The 20,288-nt window shown below is 38.2% G+C and overlaps 1 protein-coding gene across 4 annotated transcripts in view; it reads left to right on the forward strand.

Annotated features, from left to right (window-relative positions):
- Positions 1-20,288, forward strand: part of HDAC9 (histone deacetylase 9) — a gene marked incomplete at its 3' end in the record, with an annotated part of 846,383 nt that overhangs the window by 126,035 nt on the left and 700,060 nt on the right. The gene's annotated exons all lie outside the window — the stretch shown is intronic.

Consider the following 20,288-nt stretch of genomic DNA (forward strand, 5'->3'; position numbering starts at 1 on the left):
GGAGAGGGATAGAGAGCTAGAAACATCGATGAGAGAGAAACATCGATCAGCTGCCTCCTGCACACCTCCCACTGGGGATGTGCCCGCAACCAAGGTACATGCCCCTGACCGGAATCGAACCCGGGACCCTTCAGTCCGCAGGCCAACGCTCTATCCACTGAGCCAAACCGATCAGGGCCAGAGGTTTGTCTTTCTTCTTCTTCTTTCTCCCTCAAATACCTTTAGCTTTATTTACCAGATTTTAGATTTTACTATATTTTTAAATTATAATTGTTTTTGTCTTTTTAGTAATTTTTTCTTCCTGTTTTCCTTTGATATAGTTTGTCCTCTTTTAAAAAAACTATTTGCATGATTGCATGGACTATTTTAGTTAATTTATTTTTATGTCTTACTTGCAAATGGCCTTTCCAGGTATTTTTTGGCTTTCTTTCTAATTTATTGTAATTATGAAATTTAGAGATGACTTGGACCTCTCTGCAGCTGAACTAGCATGTGTATGTTACCTGGTGAGAATTCTTTGGAAACATTTAGCTTGAAAAATTGACATTGGAATTAATCTTAAAAATCTGTGGTAAGATTACACTGACAAACAACGTCTAGCATGTTAAGATGGCATTTTGTTCTCTCTCTAATTTTAAAGAGCAGTACATGTAATCCATAAAAATTTGGAATGAATAGAGAGACATACATTGTTACCCTGCTGTGTAACAAATTACCTTAAAATTCAATAACTTAAAACAAAAATATTTTCTATTTTGTATTTGCAATAAAAATGCGGTCTTTATCTTCTTTTAGGTTTTTAATTTTATTTTTAATTACCGTTGATGTTTATTTTTTTACACAGTTTCTGAGAGTTAGGAATTGGGGTGTGGCTTAGCTGGACTCTTCCGGCTAAGTGTCCCTCATGAGTTGCAGTCAAGCTGTTGGCGGGGGCTGTTGTCCTCTGAAGCTTGAATGGTTTGGAGGACCCATTGCCAAGATAGTTCCCTCACATGGCTGTCAGGTGGATGCCTCAGTTCCTCACTGACTGTTAGCAGAACAGGCCAGCCATATAGGGCTTCTTGCTTCTCCCAGAGTGAGTGATCCAAAGAGAGTGAGGTGGAAGCTATAATGTCTTTTATGAACTACACTCAGAAGTGGCATATTACCCTTTATGCTCTATTCTATTAATCCCACCTACCAACCTTGATACAGTGTGGGAGTTAATAACAGAAGTGAGTGAATGCCAGAAGGTGGGGAAAATTGGGTCACCTTGAAAGTTAGTCATACTTAAGGAAATAAAAATTACCTGGGTTCACTGTCCACACATAGTGACTCTTCCAGGGTGTTTTTTGTTTGTTTGCTTCTCTCTTTTTCCCTTCCAATGCAGATATGACCTTGAACATTTTAAACAAACAAACAAATTAGGTCATATAATGTGTTCAGCTTTTCTCATAAGAAAAAAAGATCACATTTTTCATGATATAAAATAGTGTTATAAAATGGGGTTTCTCTATGTTAGCTTAGCATTCATTTTGTGGGCATGCCCTAATTTATTTATTTATTTATTTTTAAAATATATTTTATTGATTTTTTTACAGAGAGGAAGAGAGAGGGATAGAAAGTTAGAAACATCGATGAGAGAGACACATCCATCAGCTGCCTCCTGCATGCCCCCTACTGGGGATGTGCCCGCAACCCAGGTACATGCCCTTGACTGGAATCGAACCTGGGACCCTTCAGTCCGCAGGCCGACGCTATATCCATTGAGCCAAACCGGTTAGGGCCCTAATTTATTTTTTACCAGTCTATAGTGTTGCTTTATAATTAGGTTGTTTTGAGTTTTTGACTATTATAAATTATTAATTTTTTTGCCCATGATTCCTTGAGCACATCTTCTACCATTTTACTTAAAATTAATTCTTAGAAATTATTGCTGGATCAAGGCATTAAATATTTTAAGGTTTTATATTCACATTACCAAAATATTCTCTGGAAATTTGTATCAAATTTATGTTCCCATTGATGTAATAAGAGTGTCTAGTTTCTTATATGCTTATCAATACTAGGTACAATCTTTGAAAAATCAAAAGAGCATGATAGGGACATAGTATCTAATTGTAGTTTTAATTATTATTTTTGGATTACTAACAAGATAGGGGAATTATTTTAAAAGTCTTGTTTCTGACTATCTGTAGTATTTTTCTTCTTGATTTTTAAAAAGGTATCTTCCTCATAATTACCTTTAAAGGTATAAGTAGTTCTCTTTGAAAATGTCATGTTTTGTTTTCATTGGAATTTTCCATTACGGTTACAGGCTGTTCTGTAGGGAACCTGCAGATACTGGAACGTAACTGGATAACTGAAGCACTTTCAAAATACTCATCCATTAGTTTGATGGTTACTAAAGTTTCCCTAACTTACATTTTATTGTTTGAACATTTGCTAGACTTGTGGATAAAAATTGAGAAGATGCTTTTTTTGTTGTTGTTGTCAGCCATCTGCCAAAATTTGGGTGAGTGTTGAAGAACATTTGTCCAGGGCTCTAAAAAGCATAATTGAGAGTTGTCTAGTCTAAAAAAAAAGAAGCACTCCCAGTGTTCCATGTGATAGAATAACTGTTATTACTTGAAAAGTTTTCCTGCCCAGCACTTTCATATCACTGATCTTCCCGCTATTGTACCAAAAAAAAAATTAACCTGCTAACCAGTTTTCTGGATCTCAGCAGAAAACTTTCATTTTGATTTTTTTTATTATAACTGATTTGAAATGTTAAATGTCATTGAGAAGCTGAGACTTGGAGCAGGGGCGAGGCAGGAGCAGAGTGTAGCAGCAGAACCTTGTAATCTGAAGGTCTTTGTTGGATGGTCAGCTCTTGCTCACTTGCTTTGTGATCTTGGCCCTTTCAGTCTCTGTCACCGCACCTGTATAAGGGGGGTAAAAACACCGACTGTGCCACTTTACATAGGTACACATAGTGCTTGACACACACCAGTGCACAACACGCGTATGAAGCAACATGAATGGCTATGGAAGTGTATACTAACCTCGGTCTTCTCAAGACCTAACAAAATGAAAAATTCAGTGATTTGTTAGGTGGATATTAAATTTATTCCATTATTCTGACCAAGAGTTTTTGTGACTGAGGAGGGCACAGACAAATACTTATATCTGCACCAGGGAAGAATTTTGTCATTACACTTATATAAAACTACTTTAAAGGATTAAAAATAGAATCATATTAGTCATGACTCTCTATTCTGAACCGAGGACCCTGTCAGGCAAAGAATGATAAATTCTGTGGAAGTGGCTTTAAATGTATAACTACGTATACATATATGATTTCAGTGAGGGAGAGGTGGATCTCAAGCTGGATTCGAAGAATAGATTGGCTTGCACAAGACAAGGGAAGGGGTGTCTTGGTCTGGGGATGGTATGTGCACTTGCACAGAAACTGATATCCAGGTGGTGTTTTTGCAGTGAATACCTAGACCTTCACCTTAAGTAGAAAATCTGTGTTTGGGATTCAGTATGAATAGGGAAGGTTGATTGATGATAGAATAGAATGACTGTTATTACTTGAGAGGCTTTTCTGCCCAGCACTTTCATATCACTCATCTTCCTGCTGTTGTATCAAAGAAGGCAGAAGATATTAAGCAGACAATAGACAATCAATTGAAGCTTCTGGAGCAAGAGAAATGTCATGATTCTAGTGTTTGAGGGACTTGAATGTAAAAGAAGTGAGGCTTTGCCTCTGTCCTAATCCTGATGTGCAGATGCACACTGGAAGAGTCAGCTCAGTAACCCAGGACTGAGGTGACCAGATTCCAAACACTGGAACCAGCACTTCGGTCCTGCTCAAGAAGCCTCTAGTGTTGTGCTCTTATTCTTTTTCTCTTGAATATATTGTTTTTTAAAAAAGGAACTAAAAATGTGAGATGGTTGGTAAATGGTCACTTACCTTTAGTTGACTTTGATTTATTTTTTTTTAGCACTTTATTTTCCAGTAAGCCAAGAAAATGCATGCTTTGAAAATCAAAGTCACATAATTGTAATTTTACAATCATAATTACTGCAATATTTCACAATTTTGTTCTGTCTTGGTGCACTCACTGTGAGTTAACCTGGCTACAGACAAAATGGAAAGACAGTAGCATTTTTTGAGCCCCTCTGTTGTATTATGCATCCCATTTGGTCTCCATACATCTTATAAAGCAGGTGGTGTTATTCCCACTTTACAGTTGTGCACACTAACCAGACCTCTGGTGAGTGTTGGTGCAGACTGCCCTGCTTTGTGGCATGACGCTCCCTAAGAGAATCTAGGGGACACACAACTTTTGGCAGGAGGAATGAAGACTAAACTAAGAGCATTAATGTTCACTTTTCATGCTGTAGAGATAGGGAAGTTACTCTCTCTTGGCGAAATCCATTTCCGAGGGATATATCTAGGATGAGGGCTGTTCCTCTGCTTCCTGAGGAAGTGAGATTCTTCACTAAATTGGGTGGTGGCTTTCTATATTTAAATACAGTTGGAGCTTGCTTTAGGCAAAATGTCAAAAGCTGTGGAAATGCAAAATATTTGATCTGAAGAAGATTCTAATACTCTTCATTGATGAAAAAGAACATCATGTTTTGTTTCTGCTGTAATAATCATGAATTATCCACTTAACTATAGTTTCTGAAAGAAATGAATTAGTGTATCATTAATGATAAGGAATAAATTTTTCTCCTAAAAGTTAGGATGAAAGGTACAAGTTTTATAGGATGCAGGGGACCTCTTAGTTTCTAAAGTATAAAAACACTTTGAAAGTTAAATTAAATTGGATCCATTCCAGTTAATAAGATTTATTTCAATGTTCTGCCTGCTATGGGTTATAATTCTTGGTTTCAGCTACTAATGGAGATATTACTTTCAAGGTAAACTCTGAACTGAGAAACATGTTTGTGAATTCCTTTATAAGTGACTTTTTAAAATTGTAGTTCTCTTAAAAAGGAAGTTAACACTTAAATATGTATTAATTCTTGACAAGGACCTTATTGAAAAAAAGTGTTTTAAAAAGGCAGGTAGCTGTTAGCGTTATAGGAGAATCTAAAAATAGGAGAGTAATTATTATAAATTTCTTAATCTTTTTAAAAATTGAAATTGCTCTCTTTTTTTCTTATTATGAAAGCAATTTTTAATGTTAAAAACTATTCAAATAATACTGAACAGTATAAATTAAAAAGTGAAAGCTTCCTATAATCTTACCTAATCAAGATGACCACTTGTTAATTTCTCTTTTCAAATATAAACTTCTCTTGCTATCCACATATGTTTTAAATAGGATTGACTATACTATATGTACTATTCTTTAATTTGCTTTTTCTTATTGAATATTGGTCTGTTGATCTATTTCTGCTTCAATAATCACAGACCTACCTCTTAGGTTATTGATTTGCTTCTTTTACTATTTTTTTAAACTATATATTTTTTATTGATTTCAGAGAGGAAGGGAGAGGGAGAGATGGAAACATCAATGATGGGAGAGAATCATTGATCGGCTGTCTGCTGCATACCCCATACTGGGGGTTAAGCCTGCAACCCAGGCATGTGCCCTGACCGGGAATCAAACAGAGACCTCCTGGTTCATAGGTTAGCGCTCAACCACCGAGCCCCTCTGGCTGGGCTTCAGTTATTTTTTAACTGTGTGAAGAAATACCTATTTTACATGTTTTTACACACTTCTCTATTTCCTTAGGCTAAACTCATACCAATAGAATTGTTAAGAGAAAGGTCATGTGTATGTATTTAAGTTTCCATATGTCCTCATAAACCTCTCTTTAAAAGGTTTTTACCAACTTATTCTCTCCTCAGTATTATATAAGAAAGTCTTTTTGCCTTACTCTTTTACAACATTGTGAATAATCACTTTTTTCTAATCAGAAATGAAAAAAAGAAATGTATTTCCTAGATTATTAGTGAGGTTGTAAAAATATACGTTTGTGGGCCTTTATATTTCTCTTGGGAATAGCTTAGTTTGTTCATGACATTTGCCCCATGTTTTCTTAAGGCGCTTATTTTTCATATTAATTTAAAGAGCTTTTAGAATATCCTTGATGCATGTTATGAATATCTACGTACTTTTTTTCTCTTGCCTTTATTTTGGTGATATTTGTTGAAAAAGTAATTTGAAAGTAGACATATTCACATGTTATTCCTTTTGCTATGGTTCTGGATTTTGTTTTCACACTAAGAATAATAACCACAGCTAACAGTTCTCGGGCACCTGATAAGCATCTTACATGCACGCTGTCATTGAATCCTCACACCAACCCTATGAATAGGATACTGTTAATCTTTCTTTTATAGAAAATGGGTAAGTAACTTACCCAAGGTTAGTTTTATTTATTTTTTATTGAATGTCTTGGGATGACATTGATTAATAAGATTATATACGTTTCAAGTGTACACTTTTATGACACATGCTCTGTATGTTGCATTGTGTGCCCACCACCCAAAGTCAAATCATCTTTCATCACCATATATTTGGCTCCCTTTACCCTTTCCTACACCCTACTTCCCTTCCCTCTGGTAACCACCATACTGTTGTCTGTGTCTATGAGTTTTAGTTTTATATCCCACATAATGAGTGAAATCATGTTGTTCTTAGCTTTTCTGACTGACTTATTTTGTTTAGCACTATATTCTCAAGGTCCACCCATGTTGTCACAAATGATCCAGCCATCTTTCCTTATGGCTGAGTAGTATCTATATATATAAAGGTCTGATGTGCAAAGTGTCCTCAGGAATTCGACTGGGAGACCGGGAGTTTGCTTGCTATGATGTGTGCTGACCACCAGGGGCAGCGCAGAATGAAGGAAGGCCCTGGCCAATGGCCGGCAGCTGGTAGGCCCCAATGGGCCCTGATCGCCGGCCACGCCTAGGGACCCTACCCGGGCCTCTAGTTCATATATATATCTCACACTTACCCAAAGTTAGTTGTAAGTGATAATATCACAATTCAAATATAGGCAGTTAGATACCCCCCTAACTGCAAGATTACTGATACAGACAACAACACCTCTTATATTGTTTCTACATTTTTTTTTCTTAAAAAATTTAAATATAATAATTCTTATGGAATTCATCTTTATAACACTGTAAGGTAAGAGTCTCACTGTTTAATTTCATTCTCATCTTGTACTGAATTTTTATGCACATATATCTGTGTCTATCTGTGGACTCTTTTTTTATTGTAATAATCATACTGCTTCATTGCTAGTATCATATTGTTTAAATCACTCTAATTTTTATTATGCTAGTTTGTGGCCTTTTTTGTATGGTCAGTGTCAGAGAGCCAGGAATGGTTTCAGTGTCTTGATGGCCAAAGACTCTACTTAATGAGCTATCTGAAAATTCAGTTTCCTTTGATGATATGATTTGTTCATATGCTCATAATTATTAGTTGATTTGAATCCCGGATACCTATTTAAAATTATATTTGAAATGGTAATGGTCTTTAGGGACCAAAATTCTTGAAAATTGAACTGAAAGTTATATGGCATCATTGAAATAGGTAAAAAGTCACATAAAATAGTTCTATGTGAATAAGTTTGACCCCCCCCCTCCCAGTTGGGGGTGCTTTTGCCTTATGTGTAGAGTTTGGTATGCTCTTGAAATTGAGGGCCACATGGACATCACCCACAGCACACACTGAAACTTTCTGCTGTTTCTTCCATTGCTGCTCTGAGTCTGAGATAACGGAGAGAAAGAAAGCCTTCGTTGACATTATTTTTACAAAGCATGACCAAAGGACCGTAGAATTAGAAGTGAATGAGACATTGATTTCCTAAAGAAATATGAGGCTGGAAAGTAATTACAATAGTGAAAGAAGCCAGAGGGAGCCAGAAAAAAAAGGATAAAGGACAATAAGGAAGAGAGTAAATGGGTAAAGATGGAGGACATTGAAACTCCCCCTCCCCCAAATAATAACAAGCGTGAGAGGAAGTTGGAGAATATGGGGAATAGAAGAGGAAGAAAGGGGAATGACATTATGAAAAAAAATGCAGCCAATTAAAGATAATGAAAATGTAGTCTGACTGATTCTTGCAGACAGAGTTGGCTTTAAGAACACCCCACCGATCTTTCCCTTTCAACTGCTCAGTATCTAAATAAAGAAGTTGTTGACTTCTCTTTGGCAGGCTGTTTTGGTAGGTGCATTTTGGAGATTTCTTCATGGAACATTGGGATATTTTCCTACCTGACTGAAAGTGAATAAACAGCCCTGGAGGATCTATGCTGTGCACATTTCTGCAGCTTTATTATATCCTTATATAGGTAAAGAGAGAAGTTCTACACAGAGCGTGCCAAAATGACCACATGCTACACGCTTGCACTACCTCTTTTTATGAAGCTAAATTTGGAGTTTTCAAAACCTCCTGTTTAAAAATACATCCCCAAAGACTTCTGCTTATTGCACATTTTTCCTTGTCCTATACAACTTAGATCTTCATTTATAATTCTTTTTTGGAATGTCTTTCCTTTTGTCATAAATACAAAAGGAAGATATTGACATGTAATCCTTCATGCTGTTTCATGCAGTAGCATCATAATTCTCAAATTGTGAGAATATATATATACATATATGTATATATATATATATTTTCTTCAAGTCTAGAAACACATTTTACAAGAATGTTTAATTATGTATTCATGCATATACATGGACTTTTAAATATAATTGAATGAATAAAAATGAAGTTGCCACAAAATAGTTTATGCAGGCATTCTTTACTTAAAATAACAGATACTTTGCAAGAAAAATTCTCTGACAGATATTTCTATTATATGATTTGTATTTTCCTGCTAGATCTTATAAAATTATAGATGTTTTTAATCAAAGAGAAAACTTGTTTCATGATTTTAAATAAATCATAAAATATATTCAACAATATATCAGTCCTTTAAAAATACATTTAAACATAAAATAGTAATTTTATACAATTAGCAAGCATATTTAGAATATTAACATCTTTCTTATGCTCAATAAAATTTCTAAAATTAAAAATGACAGTTCCAGAAAGTCTCAAAATACAATAAGTAATCTATCTCTCCTAACTTAACTCATAATGTAAACCATTAACCTATTAGTTCTTTCCAAAATGCTAACTTGCCTCTTTTCAACTCTCTTCAACCATACTTAACCATAACATGTTTGCACTTTATTGTATGTACTGGATAAGACAAATTTAGAGGATGTGAAATTTAAGGCTAAAATGTTAGTGAAATTGCCATTTGAACATTTTTCTAAATGGGTGATTTTTCTGAAATGAAGTAATGGATGAAAATGATCTGCAAATTAGTGAATTCTTAATGTGCTGGCTCATCTATTTCCAATTTAGGGCTTATTTAAATAGAGTGCTATTAATAGGAATTTTAAAAGTATATCAGATTTATGTAGAAACTCTAAAATTTATTAGATAGAAAATGTTGGAAAGGGTTTGGGAGTAAGAAATATATTAAGAGTTGCTACAACTTAACTGGTGGTAATAGCCAGAAGAGTGGGTAAGCTGGATGGATGACATCTAATTATTTATTCATTTATTCAATAAACAACAACTTATGGAGTACCTCCTATTGTCCAGGAACTTGCTAGGTTAGAGGGACTGCTAGACATAGAGTCTCTGCCTTTCAGAGCTTATGGATCATCACCAAAGACAGGGCATAATTAATTATAATTTTGGGGGAAGGTTGAGTTCCCAGTAAAAATCACTCGTCTCTACCTGATTTCTGAACAGGTGAGAAATGAAAGAAGAGAATATGGTGGGTGGAAAACAAAACTATCACCTTTATACTGACGTAGCTGGTATTAGAAGGTGTAGCTTGTATCAACGGTCAAGTGGGCTCCCTAATCCTAAAACCTTGGTGATACTATGAGAGATGCACTCATACTGTCCCTGGGGTGGGGACAGCTACAGCCTCCAACACAGAGCGAAGCACCTGACCCCTGTGGGACATGGAGCACCTGGAAGCAAAGCACATGTTCCTGTGGGTGAAATGGCTCCCAGGAAGAACGTGGTGAGGGAGTCGGAGTTGCCCTTTAAAAATCCGCCAGGTTAGTCTCTTCTTGGAGGAAGAGAAAGAATATCATACTAGGAGTGCTCCTCTCACATGAGAGAAACTTCAAGAATGGGGAAGAAGCATCCCCCCCCCCTCCAGCTCCCCACACTCCAAACAATAATAATGTGTGGTAAGGTAGGGTTTATGAGAAAGGAGATATGGGATACTATGGGAACATGAGCTCATCTAGGGCTTCAGTAGAAGTGAGATTTAAGCTGAAGGGTTAGGGATAGAATTGGGGAAAGATTTTGGGGGGCAAGATGAGGGACCTCTTGATGCATTATGGAATTCAGATCAGTTCAGCATGGCTGGTTACAGCATAACTATGAGACAGAATGGAGTTCTGTGAGATGTGACCAAATCTCAGAGTGCCTTGTGAGCCAAAGTCAAGTGAATCAAGGGAAACTGGAAATGTTTGGAGAGTTTCAAATAGAGCAATGACATAATCAGATTTGTGTTTCAAGGGGAAGGTCATTCTGACGCTAGCTTGGAGGGAAACAAGCTGGAGAGAGGAAGGCCTGTTAGAGGTATGCAAGGAAAGAAGGTTGATCAGAGGGGCTGTGCAGGAATGTAGTATAATTGTGCACATTTTGCCCTTGAAGGGCAAGCCATTCAGGTAAAGGTATTTAGAAGGTTAGTTAAATGTATACATGAGGATCTGCTAGGAATACGTTATATTTGAAACATTGATCCGTGAATTTATGTTATGCTAGGGCAGCCATAAATCTAATTGCACTTCTCACCTTCTTATAGAATCTGTCTAATAATTTTGAATATTTTCTTTAGGTTTCTGGTGAATCCTATTATTTGAAAAAAATTACTTAAGAAGCAATGAACATATAAAAATTCACTGCTTATTGCCACTATTTGTTACAAGATGTTGTTGATGTCTTGTAAGTGTTCTAGTTTATGAGGGAACAAAGGACATTTTAAGTTCATTTTTGGTAAGTCACTTTGAAACTGAATTTGCCAAAAGTGCATAATCATACCCAAAGTATATTAATCGCACAGCCCGTTTTCCTTAGATGCTACCAAAATATAAATATTTAAAGTCTGCACTATTTCAGAAGATAACAATTTGTTATCAACATTCTTCTTAGGTGAATGTAAAGGTCCCAGAACTGTACCTGATAAAACTTCTAAATTTATAGGAGCAAGTCTTTTGCAAAGATAATTTTGTGCTACCTAGCTGAAGGTCCCTTAGTATTAATTAAAAATGCAGCCTACTCCCTGTCATCATTTTTCCTCTGGTAGAAATATTATCATAATATTATTTTTTCAGTTTTTGTGTAAGATTAGCTTCCAGAGAAATTTTCCTAAGATTTTGAGAACTTCTGTCTGCCCTCTTCAGCTGAAACAGTGTGACCTGATAGTGCTTACTGGATGAATTTATGTTTTGGATGGCTCTTTTTCTAAGTCACTGTGCTAATGCACTTTTTTATTCACTTTCCCTTGTGTTATAATAATTACATTTAAGTCTCATGTCAGTCTTCTTTACTTTATATATGTGCTCAAAAGATTTCTTTGTATTTCTATCTAGAATAAATCAAAATATATTTAGCTGGAAATGGCACCACGTGAATTGAATTTCTTTAGTTTGCAATTCTTAATCACTGTGCTTTATCTGGTGCAGATGTTAATGTTTGATGGCAAAAAGAGTTGCAGATACCTGTAAACCCCTTTAGTCATGTGCCCTTTCATAAAATAAAGGTGATTGATTGCTTAGTGCTCCCCGAATACACTCCTATTCTGATTTTGTTATTTTTATAACAAAAATAACAAGTGTTTTTATAAAGAAAAATTATCTTTATAACTAACTGCATTTTTATTTATTTGTAACTTCAGTGTTGAATAAAGCAGGTGGACTTACTGAAAATGAAGCTTAAAACTTCATTTTTTGTGATGGGTACACACTTCTCTGATTAAAGACCATCTTACAACACCACATCTCTTAAAACACAATTTCACCCATACAGCAGTTCTGATATCGTCTGTGTTATAAAGGAAACCCGTGACATTAGAGGGAAATATTTCTAGAGAAAAATAGGCAAATTATGTTTCCTTCCCTCCAGTGAGGTTTCTAGAAAGCTCAAGCAGGCTATGAGGTAGAAACAGGAAGTGAGAAGACCCAGCAACACCCTTTTCCTTTTTTTTTTACTCCTTTCCTCTCTGGTTCTAGGATCAACATGAAAAGCGTGGGCCCTCCTGCTCTTATAGCTATGCCTTTAGTAGGAGGAAGACTGGAAAAAGCACCATGACTTTGGGTTTAGGAAGAGAGAAAATTAGGCTGAAGAGGGTAAAGTTTGTCTCTTCCGAAACAATATTGTTATCTTCACAAGTCCACGAGGTAGTGAAACAGAACTAATATTAGCTAACAGCATAGAGCTGCGTGAGCCTGCCATTCTGAAAGTGACGCCGGGGAGAGGTCAAAAGTCAGTCTGACCCAGGCAGAGGAGGACCCAGGTTTTGTGGGTTATGGATCTTACACAGTTTGGGGGTCCGCCTTAATAAAAGAGATACATTCTTTATTATAGCCGAGTGAAAAAAAATGGAAATGGTACCATTTGCAACAGCATGGATGGACCTAGAGGGTATTGTGCTAAGCGGAATAAGTCAGACAAAGACAAATACCATATGATTTCATTTGTGTTTGGAATCTAAAGAGCAAACTAAACAAACAAGCAAAATAGACTAATAGATACAGAAAACAGACTGATAGTTGTCAGATGGGAGGTGGGTTGTGGGGCGGGTGTCAAAGGCGAAAGGATTAACAACTACAAATTGGTAGTAAAAAGATATTCCCAGGGATGTAAAATACAGCATAAGGAATATAGTGCTCTATTCTCTTAGTGCTGTAATAACTATGTACAGTACCAGGCGGATGCTTGGAATATGGGGGGGCGCTTTGTAAAGTATATGATTGTCTATACTGTACCTGAAACTAATGCAGAATAGTATTGAAGATAAACTGTAATTGAGAAATAAAATTTAAAAAAAAAGAAAAGGCATACAGAATTACAAATACAAACTAGTGAAAAAATCTTGCCCTGGCCAGTATGGCTCAGGGGTTAGAGCATCAGCCCGCACACGGAAGGGTTGTAGATTTAATTCCCGGTCAAGGGCATGTACCTGGGTAGCAGGTTCATACCCAACCATGGTTGTGGAATGCGCAGGAGGCAGTGAATCAATGCGTCTCTCTCACATATCTCTCTCTCTCTTCCCACGAATTTCCTCTTCCTCCCTTCCTCTCATTGTCTCTAAAAATCAATGGAAAAATATCCTCAGTGAAGATTAACTACAACAGCAACAAGTCTAGGAGGTGCCTATGCAGACCAAGTCTGCCTCTAGCCTCATACATAAACCCTCGCCTGTTACCAGAAAGTTAAAGACTGAATTGATGAAGCTAAATATTTTAAAGTAAGTTTAAATGTCACATCCTTGGAAAAACTTTCCCTGGTTCCTTCCTTTGTATTCCACCAGGTCATGTGTGCAGTGTGGCAATTATCTGCTTACTTGTCTGTATTGCCCACTGAATTCTAAGCTACAGACAGGTAGACAAGTCTTGCCCAGGGATGGATCTGTTGTGCCTAGAACCTGTGCTTGGAAGAGTGTAGTTGTTTAAATGAGAATGAAGGGAGCCTGGGATCCAGTACCTTAGATACCATCTAACAGCAGCTCTGGTGCCGCTCTTGGTGGGCCGATGGAGGCCTCTGGTGCTATTACATGCAGAATCAGTCCTCATCGATGATGCGGACAGCAGTTGCCAAGCTCTGTTTTACCTGGTGTGTTACGTATGGGAAAGATGTCTTTCAACTATGGACAAAAATTCATCAAGAACAGTCTAGGAGTCCATCCCTCTGGCAAGAGGAGTAATTAGAGCAGATCTGAAGGCAGAGTGAGGTATCAAATGCCCTCTGAGGATTTTTACTTCTCTTTGAATACATTTAAAAAATGTATTTCTTAATACAAAAAGATGAAGAGGAAAACACATGGAAGGCATAATTCCGGGATCAATTTCTTCATTTTGATGAAGTCATGCTTCATCTAACCGGGTAATTGATTTTAAACCAGAAGTCTACTTACAGATTTTGCAGCTAAGACATCTAACTATATCTAAGTAAACATCATAATAAATGTGTTATTTCTGATGAAATGTGTCTTGAGCTTATGTACATGAAGGGAGAAAAATACGGCTTTTCTTCTTTCTCCAAAATAAAAGAATTTTTATGTTAGTGTCTGTAAGATTTAAGATTGGTGAGTTTGGCAAAGAGTGTTTATGTATATATCTGGTGAGTGATTTTCTAAAACTTAGAAAAAAACATAGAATAAATTCTGCAAATGCTACACTTGATGTTGCCAAAGGGGAAACCTGCTGAAAGAAGAAATTTGGGGGCTGATATACTGTAAGCACGAGATGTTTGAATGATGACAAGGCCATCTCTGTAATTTGCTGAGCCTAGGGCAAAATGGCAATGTGGGAAATTTGGGAATCCTTGTTAAAAAATATTAAAATTTCCAAACAACAACAGCAGAGTATTAAGTTAAGGTTGGGGCTCTTATAAGCCTGGGGCACTTATAAGGCTCGCAAGCCCATGAAGCTGCTGACCTGCAGGATGCCTTTGCATGGTTTATGAAAGTTGCTACAAATGTCCTTACTATGTCACGTGGTGAATTATAAAGAAAGAGCCTCTTCAATCAAGGCACCAGAATAGTGTTTATCGCCCTAACTGACCTGCCTATCAGGTTCCTTTGAGCTACCAGACCTAAGTGATGTGCTCACATGGGGCTCCCTCAGTCAGGTCTTCTGATGTCTTTCTTATCTTCTTTATTATTTGACTTGGGTTGTATATGCATTGTTAATGGGCTTTGGTCTTTTGTGTTTTAAGTCAACTCAACTCCTCTCTTGGAAGTAGGTAAAGCAGATAAATAAATGAAACTTAAAATTGGCTTTAAAAGTGGGTTTTAAAAGCCTATCATTATCAACATTATTTACTGTGTGCAGTTGCAGTAATAGCTCTATTAATGAAACCAAAGCATTCCAACAACTTAATTATTCGTTTAGGAGACTTCATAACCTCAGGCAGGAATAATCTTGGAAGCAGAAGATGCATTCCAGATAAGCAAGAGTACAGGACAGAAATTTTAGTCTTAAACAAAAGCAAAAGTTAAGGTTAAAGGAGGTGAAGGCCAGGGCTTGTTTATACCTGGGAAAGGAAAATCCACTGGGTACAAGCTTACAGGGAAAGGACCTGTTGGCACACAGCCCTTTGCTGGGGTGATGTCGGCTGACCTCAGACGTAACATGCTCTTCTATTCCCTCAAGTTTTGAGAAGCCCTAGACAGCTTCCCAGAAGGGCAGGGAGCTAGTCTGACTTATGGAGACCTGCTTTGTGCCTCCCTTCCCAACTCATCCCACAAGAATTCAATTGGATTGTCTTTTAAACACGGCTGCTGTGTTCAGTGATGCAAGGTTTCTCACCGCACAGATCCACTGGGTAACAGGCAAGTGACATCTGCATTCTCCGCATTTTGTGATGCTCAAGCTGTATCTCCTTCCATGGCTGTGCCCCACTCAAGAAGGGACGACATATGGGCTAGTGTTCAGGATAACCCGAGAACCAGCTAAATAGGTTTAATAGCCTAAATATTCAGCAGTCCTTTAAAGTGGGAAAATGCCTTTCCTTATTAAGAATAAAAAAAAAATAGCTTTGCTGGTATGGCTCAGTGGTTGAGGGTTGACCTATGAACCAGGAGGTAATGGTTTGATTCTCAGTCAGGGCACATACCCGTGTTGTGCGCTCAATCCCCAGTGTGGGTGTGTGCAGGAGGTAGCCCACTGATGATTCTCTCTCAACATTGATGTCTTGCTCTCCCTGTCCTTTCCTTTCTCTGAAATCAATAAAACATTAAAAATATATTTAAAATTGGAGAGCTCTAACAATACAAATATGTGTAGTTAATTTCAGTGTGAATCAGTACTGGTTAAAGTGGAATGGTAAGAATAGAGTTTCTTCATTTTTTTGGCAGGACTGTGTCACATGAAGAGACAGAAGCTCTATGTATGAGTTGGTGGCTAGGGGATGGGAAACAGAGGCAGGAGAAAATAGATACAGTGGTTTTCCCTATGATGGCTTTGGCTTAGGTGTCCTCTTCCAAAGCTATTTGTTAATTGAACTATTACTTGTATGAGTTAATATTCATACAAGTAACTGATTTGCGTGTAATATTCTCTAAGTTCTTCTTATCTTTTAGGTAGCAAAGAAATCATATTTGTGTTCCCTTGTTAAAATTGATGGAGACATGTACAATCACGTATGGACACATGGAAAGGTACACACTAATAAATGAGATACCATTTTTTGTAATAGCAAAATGAGAGCAAGTTAATTTCCATTGATGATAAAACAATGAGCCCATTTGTAATTTGTGCTGCCTGCTCATTACAATGATGAGACATGACATTTAAACGCAACACACATAAAGTGAGACTAAGCCTGCACTTTCACATCAAAACACTGTTTACCTTCTGGGTGGAATCTTACCCTCGGAAGGCTGACCTTGCTGCAGTATTCTTCCTCCTTGACACCACGGGGCCCGACTGCCTTCTTCAGAAATAGCGTTGAGCGCCTGCTGTGTGCCAGGCGTGCTGCTAGAGGACGTGAAGCCCAGAGCCCCCGGGACGCAGTGTAATTAGTACCTGGGATGATGACAGCCTCTCTTCATTGTTTCTCCCCTCGTTCCTGTCATCGCCAATACTTCCGAACGTGCACCTTTCAACCACTGTTGCAAGCCTCCACATCTTCGGAAAATTATAGGCTTCTCCCTATTGCTGTCTTTTCTGCCCATTCCCCTATTTGGAGCTAATCTCTGCCTCCCTTGTGTTTTCCAGAGCACTTCATATTTGACTTTTCTAACATACCGTGTTTCCCCGAAAATAAGACAGTGTCTTATATTAATTTTTGCCCCCAAAGACACGCTAGGTCTTATTTTCAGGGGATGTCTTATTTTTCCATGAAGAAGAATACGGTACACATTTATTGTTAAATGAAAATAAAGGAAATTTATTACCTGTATACGGTACGGTAGTACGGTAGTTGTCAACACAAACCAGACAAACTGTGAATCCTACAGTATCAAGAATTTACTCATTTATTCAATGACAATCATGTCATCATCTTCTGGAACATCATCGTAACAATCCAATTCCTGAATTTCCTGGTGAATTTCTTGTGACTCCATTTCTTTCAGAATCAGTGGACCAAATCTCTCATGTTTAGCAATAGCACTGTCTTTAAATGAGTACTTCTTGTCAAGGTAGCCTGCTCGCAGTGCATTTGCAGTGCAACTGTCAGTGATTTTCTCCCATGAATTCTTCACCCAAGTCATAACTTCTTGCAGTTTAGGTTTCACAAAGTTTCCACGCTGATTTCTCTCCATTCTATTTTCAATGTAGTCATTAATTTCCATGCGCAAATTGTCTTTGAATGGCTTGTTTATTGCAATATCAAGAGTCTGGAGATAGGCCGTCATTCCTGCGGGAATCATTATCTGATCTATTTTTCTTTCGTGAAGACATGTCTTCATGTCTTTAGTGCGGTGAGTGCTGGCTGCATCCCAGACTAGCAGACCTCTTTGGCTCCCTCGCATAACAAGCGGCAGCATTAAATCAACCCACTTCCTTATAACTGCTTGTGTGGCCCAGGCTTTTTCAGTTTCAAGAATAAAAACGCCCAAAACACGTTCAATCTTTTCCTTCTTGCCCTTAGAAATGATTAAAGGTGGGATTTTAGTGCCATCCAGACGAATTGCCAAAATACAGGAAACACGTGCACTTTCGTAAGCAGTGGAGGGAATGTACACTAAGGAGGCACCCCGCTGTTCAATTGTTGTTTGAGATGATTGGCCCATAAACACTACAGTTTCATCCATAGCAATCATGTTGGAAAGATTGTATTTAGAGAAGTCAGCGTCATTAATAAAGGACTTGAATGCAAGTGCTCGCTTAATAACTTGAGTATCTTCCAACCTAAACAATGTTGTAGATCTTCTTAAAGACAGTTCACTTCACTGAAGGAAATTACCCAGCCAGTGTTGTGATGCTTTGAAGTCTTCGGGGGCTATGTCAAACTGTGGTGCCATTGCAAGGGCAAATTCTTGAATCTGAGCCCTATTCACAACCAAAGCCTTTGCTCTCCTGTCAACAACCCATTCACAGGTCAGGTCTTCCAGCTCAGAAAATAATGGTTGCCGACCTGATCCACACTTGCGCTTTTTAGCATTTCCCTTGTCCACTTGTTCAATGAGGTTACCATACTCTGCTCGCCATTTTCGGACCAATCGGATACTCAACATCTTCTCTTTGCAGAAAGCAGTAAGATTTTGGCCCCAAGAGTCTTCCACGATTCCTTTCTTGTACTCCACGGAGTAGCTTTTTCTTTTTGCGCTCATTTCTAGGGGTAAAAAAAAAGGAATTGGGGTATCAAGGTGGGGGGAGGGGGATCACTCAAAATGACACAGGGGGGATCAGAGGGGGGAATCAAAATGGCACAGGAGAATCAGAGGGGGGGTTACCATTTTAGTAATCCCTTTTGATCCTCCTGTGTCATTTTGATTGTCCCCTCTGATCCTCCTGTGTCATTTTGATTGTCCCCTCTGATCCTCCTGTGTCATTTTAAGTGATCCCTCTCCCCCCACTCCTGTGCCACTGAACACCTTCACCAGTATCCCCCCTACCCCTTTATCAGACATTTACCCCCTGGGGCCTGCCTGGGGACTGTCACTGGGCTTGCTGGGGCCTGGATCTGGGCTGGAGCAGGGTCTGCCACTGACTGAGAACCTTCAGTCATCATGAAGGCGGCCGCGAGCATCAGGTAGTGTCACCAGAGACAGACCAGCACTCACCACCTTCGCCGCGTCCCGTCTGCTCTAATCCTCCTGTTCTTCTATATGCATCTGCAAAAGTCTCCTCCTCTTTCCCGCCCCGCGCTCACCACTCACTCCGACCTCCGCTCTGCCTCCACACAGCAGTGACGTCAGGACTCCACGTAAGGTCACTGGTTGCTAGACGCCAGTCGGGGCGGCCCTAGCAACCAGTTTACGGTAAGTTAATTTTCATTCTGAGACAGAGCCTGGGGGCCTTATTTTCGGGGGATGCCTTTCATTTCACGCAGAAGGAAACCTGTAAGTAGGTCTTATTTTCGGAGGATGTCTTATTTTCGGGGAAATACGGTAGTTATTTTTATTCATGTCTTTGTTTCTCACTGGACTTCAGGTTTCCAGATGACATGGATTCTGATGAATCCTTGACTCTCCATTCCTCAAGATATTAGCAAAATGTTTTTCTCATAGTAGGTGCTTAAATACAGTTTAGTATATTAAATTGAATGGATAAAAAACAACAACAAACGATTTACCTGCTAACCGCTCGGGGACACAGATTGTTGACCCCGTACACTGTATGTAGAGCCAAGTGGAGTTACTGTCAGCGTTCCTAATTTGTGTTTATTGCACAATGGGAAACGTAATGCCCCATCTCCTATCCCTGAACAAATCAATCATTGTCATCTTTCCTGATCTCTTTCTAGGCTGGCATATTTGCAAACATAATTTCTGTGAATCTATGAGCATGGCCTCATAATTTAGATTCAGTTTTTTGTTCTATACTATTTGTTCAGATATGTAGGAGGCTCTTAATGAAACTAAAGAAACAGGCAATTTTATTGACAAGTATAAAACTCGAAAGATTGTTGCCCCAAAGCAGCCTTTTAATTCTGAGGGGAGCATGTCTGGAGGCTTCTGATCAAGCTTCATAAAGTCCATTCTTTCACACATTTCTAATGGCATGTCATCAATGATGCCAACGTATGTCAGGGGATCACCCAAGACGGGGGTTTTCCTCCAAGGGAACAACACTGTCTAATAAATCGGGACAAATTTTTAATTATTTTTAATGGGATTATTCTGCTTCTTGGCACATCAAGCAATTTGTTTTACACCTTTAGCCATTATTTTTCATTTTTGAAGACTTGAATAGAGGAGACGTGACAGAGCAGAAGTCCCGTTTCATCTCCCGGACCATTAATTATGCTTTGTTGGTTTCAGTACTGCTGAGGCCCCAGAGAAATGAATCTTGTCAGGTCTTACTTGGTTTAACAGATTTCATTCTCCATACTTCAAACAAGTTTTCTTAGAAAACCATTAATCACTAACC

The sequence above is a fragment of the Plecotus auritus genome, assembly GCF_963455305.1.
Source record: "Plecotus auritus genome assembly, chromosome: 4".
NCBI lineage: Eukaryota > Metazoa > Chordata > Mammalia > Chiroptera > Vespertilionidae > Plecotus > Plecotus auritus.